This window comes from Bos indicus x Bos taurus, chromosome 20 (genome assembly GCF_003369695.1).
Source record: "Bos indicus x Bos taurus breed Angus x Brahman F1 hybrid chromosome 20, Bos_hybrid_MaternalHap_v2.0, whole genome shotgun sequence".
Lineage (NCBI taxonomy): Eukaryota > Metazoa > Chordata > Mammalia > Artiodactyla > Bovidae > Bos > Bos indicus x Bos taurus.
This window is the reverse complement of record NC_040095.1, coordinates 59934281-59943537: the sequence shown is the minus strand read 5'-3', so window position 1 is coordinate 59943537 and position 9257 is coordinate 59934281. Positions and strand designations below refer to the sequence as shown.

Below are 9257 nucleotides of genomic sequence, written 5' to 3'. Positions count from 1 at the left end.
GCTGTGTGTTGTTGTGAGGCATGATTCCTGATTATTAACATATTAGATAATCTTAATTATCTCCTACTGTATCTAAACTGTATCATGTACAATTTTTTAAGAAGATAAATTGTTAAAAAAGATAAAGTAATATCCTCACAGTGATTCACTGATCTTGCTGCTAAGTCACCTCAGTCATGTCCCACTCTGTGCGACCCCATAGATGGCAGCCCACCAGGCTCCCCCATCCCTGGGATTCTCCAGGCAAGAGCACTGGAGTGAGTTGCCATTTCCTTCTCCAATGCATGAAAGTGAAAAGTGAAAGTGAAGTCACTCAGTCGTATCTGAGTCTTCGCAATCCAATGGACTGCAGCCCACCAGGATCCTCCGCCCATGGGATTTTCCAGGCAAGAGTACTGGAGTGGGGTGCCATTGCCTTCTCCATCACTGATCTTAAAGAGACAGAAAACAAAAAAGAGAGAAAGAGAGAGAAAGATTCAAATTTAACACTCTCTCATCAAGCTCCTCAGAATTTAAAAATAAAACTGAATTTTTCTTAAGGGTGTAATAAAATGTGTAATAATAATTCCAGATGTTCAAGCTGGTTTTAGAAAAGGCAGAAGAACCAGAGATCAAATTGCCAACATCTGCTGGATCATCGAAAAAGCAACAGAGTTCTAGAAAAAACATCTCTCTCTGCTTTATTGACTATGCCAAAACCTTTGACTGTGTGGATCACAATCAACTGTGCAAAATTCTGCAAGAGATGGGACTACCAGACCACTCGACCTGCCTCTTCAGAAACCTGTATGCAGGTCAGGAACCAACAGTTAGAACTGGACATGGAACAACAGACTGGTTCCAAATAGGAAAAGGAGTATGTCAAGACTGTATATTGTCACCCTGCTTATTTAGCTTATATGCAGAGTACATCATAAGAAACACTGTGCTGAAAGAAACACAAGTTGGAATCAAGATTGCTGGGAGAAATATCAATAACCTTGGTTATGCAGATGACACCACCCTTATGGCAGAAAGTGAAGAGGAACTAAAAAGCCTCTTGATGAAAGTGAAAGAGGAGAGTGAAAAAGTTGGCTTAAAGCTCAACATTCAGAAAATTAAGATCATGGCATCTCATTCCATCACTTCATGGGAAATAGATGAGGAAACAGTGGGAACAGTGGCTGACTTTATTTTTGGGGGCTCCAAAATCACTGCCAATGGTGATTGCAGCCATGAAATTAAAAGATGCTTACTCCTTGGAGGGAAAGTTATGACCAACCTAGACAGCATATTCAAAAGTAGAGACATTACTTTGCCAACAAAGGTCCTTCTAGTAAAGGATATGGTTTTTCCAGTAGTCATGTATGGATGGGAGTTGGACTATAAAGAAAGCTGTGTGCCGAAGAATTGATGCTTTTGAACTGTGGTGTTGGATAAGACTCTTCAGAGTTCCTTGGATTGCAAGGAGATCCAACCAGTCCATCCTAAAGGAGATCAGTCCTGGGTGTTCATTGGAAGGACTGATGTTGAAGCTGAAACTCCAATACTTTGGTCACCTGATGCGAAGACCTGACTCATCTGAAAAGACCCTGATGCTGGGAAAGATTGAGGGCAGGAGGAAAAGGGGATGACAGAGGATGAAATGGTTGGATGGCATCACCGACTCAATGGACTTGAGTTTGGGTAGACTCTGGGAGTTGGTGATGGACAGGGAGGCCTGGTGTGCTACAGTTCATCGGGTTGCAAAGAGTCAGACACAACTGAGAAACTGAATTGAACTGAGCTGAACTGAATCTTTAAAATTAATCAACTTTTATGCCAATCTAAATTTTAGTATTTTACATAGGTCCCAGAGATATATGGATCAGCCATTATCCCCTATATTTCTGACCATTCTTAGCTTTCATACATTCATATTTTCTGTCACTCTACATGATTTTTTTTTTCTTTTTTCTTTCTTGATCAGCTTCACAGATCATTTGCTTGCAATAGAGCATAATTGGTTTTCTCCTTGATGTGTTCTGAATACATGGTTTTATGTTAAGTGTTTGAACAATGGGGCATATATCTCCAACTGCCCAATAAACCAAATTTATGGCAGTAAAGCTTGATATTTAAGCTATCATTGACAAGGAAGGCAATTTATCTTTTGCTTCCATTGAATTCATTTTCCATATTGGAGAAAGCTGTTTTGGAAAAAATAAAACTTTTTTTCTCTTTGCTTCCCCTTGGCCTTTTTTAATCAATTATCCCTTTTGTTTTTGAAGCCCAGGGACTAACAATGAATTATGTTCAACTATAGTCCCTCATCTTATTTCCCTTTCATTGCCAATTATCTGTTCAAATTAGTACACAACAAATGCTCCTACTTCTTTACGCTCGTTTAATAAATTTTTTAATGAAGAAGAGTAATGATGACACCATTCATTCCTGTCATCTTAACTCCTTGACCTTAACCATTTGATCTTCATGGCCACAACTTCTGACCATGAAATATCCTCTTAAGTCTGACCTTTTTTCTAGGCTCTGTATCATGTCTCATGTATGTCAAATTGAATGCCAAATTTTAAATTTATATTTGGTCCATATCTTCTATATATCAACCTCTCTCCATGTTATCCATATATTTACCTTTAAGCATTCCCTGTCCCTTATTATTTAATTACATGAGTAACTCCCAAATCTGTGGATACCTTTACTTTCTGTGATTTAGTCCAGAATTTTCAACTACACTTGGGACCTTAAATGTAAGGTCCCTTTATCTGTAAATTATTGTAAGGGAATAAAAGATCATGTTTTCAAATCCATCCTCTTGAATTTCCCATTTGTAAAATAACACAGAGTTTATCATCTCTGATAATAACACATACAGTACTATCTACATAATATCTCCAGTATATATAACTTTTTTAATTCTTCCAACACTTATCACTACTTATGTAGCTAGCCACTTATTACTTTCACTTTAGTTGGTATTTGTTATATACAAACTCTGAGCAAGCATTGTTCCAGGTTCTGAAATATAAAAATGAATAAGATAGTGGTAAGACATGGCTTACATTTCCAACAAGCCCACCTATTTGGCATTCATATTATTACATATAATATTTTGTGGACATTCTCCTATGGTTTAAAGTAAAAATGATGCAATAAAAACAACAACCTAAAATGTAGCTCTATACTATTTGTAATTAACCTGATCAAGTACATTCTTCTATCTTAACAAAAATATTTTGTTTGATCAGCATAATCAGCATTTTTTTTTCCCAAATAAACTTAGGTTTGGGGTGTTTAATTGGTGAAGAATCTATAAAATTTGGGCTTGGAGTAGTGAATTAATGAAGTAACAAGTTTTGTTTACACATTTGTTGGCCCCAAATTCCCTGTCTCTGGCAATAAGGGTACCCTTCTACCTGTGGATTTAGGGAACTCACTTTTCACAGAGAAATGTATGTCCTGCTTTCAGGCAGACACAGGAGGGTCAGACCTGGCCCCAACATGCATATCCATGTGTAAAGCACGCTTCTATTACCAAAGTGGAGTCAGCAGAACCAAATAAGTGATTGAGTTTATGGCTCTATCTTTTGTGAAGTTCCTTTCCATAACATACAATTTTACGGTAACTCTAGCAACGTACAACTAACCTGTTTTGTTTGTTACCAGTACTAGATTTTTGTCTTATACACACATTTTGTGAAATTAATAACTGGTTGCTTCTTCATGTCATAGACTTGTTATTTTCTGATGTGTGTGTCTTTGAACAGTCTAACTTTAGAGTGGCTCCAACTTAATTACCATGAGAATACTTAAAAGGTGACCATTTAATTCCCTGAAAACCCTCTCTTTTTTATGCCAAAAGAACAGAGCTAAAACTCCAAAGATTGTATTTTAAGGCTCTTCATTATCGGCCTCATATATGCATGTATAATTTAATATTTTACTGTTAATCTACAGAAGATGAGGAAGGCTGAATCTTATTCCTGTGGTACAACAAACATTGGTTAAAACCTATGCCTTTTATTTCCATTTTCTCTACCTACATGCCATTCATTTATCTCAGCAGATATAAACGCAGTTGTCTTTCCTAATTCATCTTGTCAAGAGAAAACTGTAATTTATAAAATAGTTTATTCTCTCTTAATTAGGTTATACTGTCCTTATGGTAGAGACCTATACTTGGCTCATTTTTATAACTGCAGCATAATGGCTAACACCTGGTCCAAGAAATATGACTAATAAAAGTTTTTTTAGACAGAGTAGAAAACTCAGAGCATTTTAACTATACACATGGAGAAATCATAAATCAACGTGAAAAAAAATAGATCTTATTTTAGTCAAAGAATTATACATTGAATGTGAAAACATCAATGCTTTTAAGAAATAGATCACAGAGATGTAGAGTTTACAGACTCTCTACCCTCTGATCTTTCTGAGTAAGAAAGACCTTTTAACCATGCTGAAGTGTGTGGTTCAATACTGGAGTGTGTAGCAGTTCCCTTCTCCAGGGGATCTTCCCAACCCAGGGATCAAACCCAGGTCTCCTACATTGGAGGCAGATTCTTTACCAGCTGAGCTACCAGGGAAGCCCAAGAAGACTGGAATGGGTAACTTTTCCCTTCTCCAGGAAATCTTCCCAACCCAGGAATCCAACTGGGGTCTCCTGCCTTGCAGGTGGATTCTTTACCAGCTGAACTACCAGGGAAGCTTTAACCATGCTAAATTTGTGCAGATTACTTCAAAAATGTGAAGCAAAAAAGTATATCAATAAAGTAAAAAACATATAACAATAAAGAATATAAAAGAAAAAAAAAAAAAAACTACTGTCTTGAAACTGCAATCATATTTAAGCACTATTTGTACCCAAACTGGAACTGAGCTTTTATTTTCTTTTTTCCAATCAGGCAACTCCTGAATATAAGAAAATACATGAAAAATTTTATAAGATAATTTTGTTAAACTTGCTTCAGAGACTCACATTCAAATTCAAATTTAATAAGTTATATAGTTTCTGTAAGCAATACATATGTAAGTTAGGTCTGTAGGAAGACACAAAATCAAATATGCTGTTGTCTTCATGTAGAAATCCATAGCTGAGAAAGGTTACAGACACAAAATATTTAAGATTATGTTATAATGAACTTCCCATATATTTTCAAAGGGTGAATTGAGTCACCTCCCTAGGTTTTAAAATAATTTTTAGAATAAAACATAACACCTGTTCATGTATCCTTTAGCAAAGAACTAGTTCTTGGTCAGCTCTGTGTATGAAGCACCTATAAGCAAGTGGGAAACACTTCCAAAAGGAAATGTACATTATTCAAGTTCCATTCTCTAAGGAATACTATGTAGCTAATTTCTCCTTTCTAAATATCTTCCCGCTGTTAATGGCGTCACATGTGTGGTGGGTGAATGTATGCGTGTGGGTCTGAGTGTACATGAGTTACTGACGCATGCTGCTACTGTTCAGTGGCTGTCTTGTTCAACTCTTTGTGACCCCATGGACTGCAGCCGGCCAGGCTCCTCTGTTCCTGGGTTTCCCAGGCAAGAATACTGGAGCGGGTTGCTAATGTATACCATATGCCCCCCAAAATCAAGGTATTTCAAAGGATACCACATTGTAACATTTTCATGGCATTTTTTCTACATTTAACTTTTTCTATAAACAGATCAAGATGGCTAAAAACGTTGATTAGTTTTTTTTTATCATACTGTATACATTTGATTATATTAAAAATTTCAAATGATTTGTCCCAATTTCCATAGGGATGTTCTGGGGCTCTCGGCAGGCACAAGTGCATTATGATGCGTGAGTGTGTAATAAGAACAGGGAAGTGTTTCTTGATATACAGTCAGAAGATTTACCAATTGACCAGTTTGGGAGCATTCCGTATTTCTGCCCAATTTGAATGAGATTTGGTAGACTTCACAAACTTCCTACGTTTCATGCCAAGAATGTGAAGCTACAGAGTATGATTCCTTTGGCTGACATCAATGATGCCAAGTTTACTGGGTGGATTTCAGATCATCCCAGAGATAACTGGTAAGACATGACTCTGTTTTCTGCTCCTTTCTCCACAAAAGTAGCTCTCAGAGTTCAACAACTGAACATAAGTGATTTAAGAAAAGTTTAATTTATAAAATCATGGTCCGACTTAAGTAAAAGATATCTGGAAAAGAATGCAGATTTATGCTCTTACCTATAAATGGGCTATTTAATCTACAAGTCTGATGAACATCAGTAAGTGTAAGAAGAGATTAAAACTCTACCTTTGGGAGCACTCTGTTCCCACTGTCTTCAGTCATATCTCGGTTCAGTGTTTAAAACTACACACATCCAAAGATAATTAATTGTACTTTATAGTTAGGCAATGTGAGAACAAATTTGAAAAGTGCTGTCATGTATATATTTATATATTTAGCTAAATTATATAATAGAAAAACCCGTGACTTGCTTCACAGCATAAATATTTTGAGTTATACTGAGCATTATCCATTTCAACAAAAGAAAGAGAAAAAATAGTGTAAGCAGTGGTGAGAGAAGAGTAACGTGTCTCAATTCATCCATTCATTCACGCATTCTCCATAGGCACATATGGCACACCTGCCATGCTGGAAAAGCTGAGGGATTTTGTGAATACGTAAATGAATAAAACAGGCTCTACAGCTTAAGGAATTCACTACTTCCAAATACCTGCATAGCGTTCATCACATAAGAACAAGGTTCTACAAGCTACTCACAAGAGAATGAAAATGCAGGGCAGAATTGCAGTTTACCAAAAATGTGAAATTTACTTTGAACATAAGCATATCTCTCTTAGCTAGGGTGGTTTTCCTGGAGAATTCATAGATTTTATCTGTTCATTTTAAAATTCTGCAGAAATCAGTCTATGAACAGATGCAAACCAACTGGGGAACACCAGCTGTTGGACACTTGCTCAAGCCTGCTCCCTCTGAGAAGAGGAAAGCTGCCTCCGTGTTCATTCACAGAGCCCATTCCCATAAGACCCCTCCAACGGCCCCTTTCCTTGGAGAACATGAGAAGTCCCAGAGAAGTCCTCTGGTGGGGGTTCTCCCTCTTCTCAAAAGCATACACCCCCAATAAAGTTGGAAATATGCTTTTCAAAGTGTCTTCATTTCCATATTTGATGCATAGTGGGTACATTGGTTTGAATAATGCCCCCTCTGCAAACAAATTCATGTCCACATAGAACCCCAGAAAAGTTTTGAGGTTTATGGTCTTTCCAGATGGAATTAGTTAAGTTAAAATGAGGTCCTAGATCCAATAACTGGTGTCCTCATAAGAAAAAGACTCCCAGAGTCACTGAAATGTAGAAGGAAGAAGACCATGTGATGATAAAGGCAGAGACTGGAGTGATACAGCTGTAAGCCAAAGAAGGTCTAGGGCTGCCAGTAATTACCAACTAGAAGGATAAGTAAGGAAGGATTCTTCCAAGGAGAGAGGAAGGATGGTCATGCAAACACTTTGAATTTGAACTTCTTGCCTCCAGAGCTATGAGGGAATAAATATCTATTTATTAATGCAATCAAATGCATGATGCTTTATGGGAAACAAATATGGTAGAAATGGTAATTTTGGTTAAAACAGAAATTAACAGCTGTGAATATTTTAACTGATAAAGTTAAATGGAAAACTTTTACCACAAGAAGAAAATAATTAAATGGAATCCAGAAAACTAGTCGCTTTTAGTATATTTTTGCTTGATACAGCAACCTAAAGACTGAAGGCATATATTATAAATGTATTTTAAGCATTCCTGACAAAATCCTCCTCTCTTTCATCTGTTTCCTTAGGGTTGAAAGGCTTAGCTACAGTTTGAAATACTTCATAAAGATAAGTTTATGGATTCAGCATTTAATGAGACTCTTTCAGGAAATATATATATATATAATTAAAAGTATAAATCAAGACTTAAATCCAGCTAAAAGGATTGCTACTAAAGATCACATCAATTCATGCAATATTCCCTAGAGTTTCACACGTTGGAGGTAAAAAAAAAAAAAAAAAAAACTTACAGAAAATGCTGATGCTCAAATTGTAGTAATAAGGAGAAAAGGAATTAGGCTTCGTTTCACACGTTGGAGGTAAAAAAAAAAAAAAAAAAAAAAACTTACAGAAAATGCTGATGCTCGAATTAGGCTTCGTATCCCATGGGGAAGGCTTTTTGTGTGTTTATTTGCTTCGTATCCCATGGGGAAGGCTTTTTGTGTGTTTATTGCTTTGGTTGTTTTGTTTTTCTTTAACATATTGAGACACAGAATCTCCAATATTCTCAGGCAATGGAAAATTCTTGAGTAAGTTTTCCAAAACGGATGCTTCTTTCTGCCAAGAATGTGGTCCTCTGTGCTAAGAATATAGGATGAGCTCTGTGTCAAATAAGTTAGCTGCCACCCCTGAAGGCATGTGAGAGGGTCAGACTGGGACCACATATCACTTTCTGCCATATGGGCTGGCTGGTGCATTCCAGTCTGTTCAGGAAAATTGGCTAAGGTTTTTATATTTGTTTACCTCTTGCACATTTTTTTCTCCTTTTTTCTTCCCTTTCTTCTTTCTTTCTCAAATACTTTATCTTGGTCAGACACAACTGAGCAACTGAACTCAACTAAACACTTCATTTCTTTCCTTATGATTTTATGTTTTCTATATTTGTAGTAACTAGTATATGCTATTTATTTTATTTATTATAAAAACAATAGTTCTGGTTAACAAGAAAAGATAATGCCTCTATATGTACAAAGAAAACTATCTAACTAGACTACTTACTGAAGCATTTAGATGGTTATAGCTTTACCTTTTTTTTTGTTCATCACTCTTTTGAAAAATTTTTTAGTACTGGACTTGTTGAGTTACAGAGCATACTAATTTTTCATTCATTTTCTCATAGCTAAACCATCCTGTAGCATCTTACAGCCATGTCCGGATGATTAAGTTACACAGTCTTTTATTTATTGGGCAAATATCTAAGATGAAAGGAAAGACAATTTGTATGCTGAATATGAAATTTTAAATGTGTGAAATGATATACATTACATAGAATAAAATAAATAACCATCAGATAGTATAGTGACTATTAGAATTTTTAATAGTACCACTTTGATTATTAAGGAGTAGGAAAGCTATTCCTTTTGTAAAATGGATTACGGAGTCCTTAATGTGTTAAATAAAATTTGGCCAACATTATATTTCAATTTAATGACAGAAGAATTGTCTGAAAAGAGAAAGGCAACAATACATGTCTTGTAAAATTAGTGAGGCG

The 9257-nt window shown here is 36.1% G+C and overlaps 1 long non-coding RNA gene across 1 annotated transcript; it reads left to right on the top strand.

The window, feature by feature from the left end:
• The first annotated feature begins 5829 nt into the window (after nucleotides 1-5829).
• On the top strand, nucleotides 5830-7106 carry LOC113879120. Its single transcript, XR_003507206.1, has 2 exons — nucleotides 5830-6022; nucleotides 6860-7106. It is a non-coding gene; the product is annotated as an uncharacterized LOC113879120 (long non-coding RNA).
• The last annotated feature ends 2151 nt before the right edge of the window (nucleotides 7107-9257 follow it).